General features: G+C 39.4%; 1 pseudogene; it reads right to left on the bottom strand.

Moving 5' to 3' along the window:
* Positions 1 to 957: 957 nt before the first annotated feature.
* Positions 958 to 1,139, bottom strand: part of LOC111405396 — a 1,615-nt pseudogene continuing 1,433 nt past the window's right edge.

Genomic DNA, 1,139 nt, shown 5'->3' with positions numbered 1-1,139 from the left:
AACAAGTGATTGAGTTCAGTAGTTTCTCATATAAAATTATTGACTATAGAGATATAGTAATATAGAGAAGATAAAAAAATTTCAAGTACCGACAGAACCAGAAGTGCCCCTTCTTTCAAACTTTCAAAGAGAGGAGGACGGGTTATTCGTATTTCATTTGATGGTCAGAGGTGAATTGAAAGCTAAGTAGTAGGAACTCTAAAAATTCCCCGGGGAAAAAATAGAGATGTCTCCTACGTTACTTATATGTGGAAGTATCAACGTAATTTCATAGAGTCATTCGGTCTGAATAGCAACATGAAGAACATAGGCCAGATGATGGAACGGGAAGACCTAGGATGTAGAAGATCATACCATGAGTGATTCGGCATATTTGAATTCATATAGATATCCACCCATGTGGTACTTCATTGTACGATATATAAAAGATCCATCTGTATAGATATCATCATCTACATCCAGAAAGCCGTATGCTTTGGAAGAAGCTTGTACAGTTTGGGAAGGGGTTTTGATTGATCAAAAAGAAGAATCTACTTCAACTGATATGTCCTTAGGCACGGCCATACATAACATAGAAATCACATTTGGAAAGGGTGGACAATTAGTTAGAGCAGCAGGTGCTATAGCGAAACTAATTGCAAAAGAGGGGAAATCGGCCACATTAAAATTACCTTCTGGGGAGGTCCTTTTGATATCCAAAAACTGCTCAGCAACAGTCGGACAAGTGGCGAATGTTGGGGTGAACCAGGAAAGTTTGGGTAAAGCCGGATCTAAGCATTGGCTAGGTAAGCGTCCTGTAGTAAGAGAAGTAGTTATGTACCCTATAGACCATCCCCATGGGGGTGGTGAAGGGAGAGCCCTAATTGGTAGAAAAAAACCCACAACCCCTTGGGGTTATCAATGATAATTTGATTCTTCGTTGTCGTAGTAAATAGGCAAGAAAATAGAATTTCTTTCTTACAAAAGCAACAAAAAGGAGGATACTGATATCATTTTAGCTATGGGCGAATGACGGGAATTGAACCCGCGCATGGTGGATTCACAATCCACTGCCTCAATCCACTTGGCTACATCCGCCCCTCTTAGATTTTTTGATTTTAAGACAAAAGGTTGAATTTCGACCATTTCATTTATCTTCT

Source organism: Olea europaea, chromosome 1 (genome assembly GCF_002742605.1).
Source record: "Olea europaea var. sylvestris chromosome 1, O_europaea_v1, whole genome shotgun sequence".
Lineage (NCBI taxonomy): Eukaryota > Viridiplantae > Streptophyta > Magnoliopsida > Lamiales > Oleaceae > Olea > Olea europaea.
The sequence above is the reverse complement of the archived record's forward strand: the minus strand, read 5'-3'. Positions and strand labels throughout refer to the sequence as shown.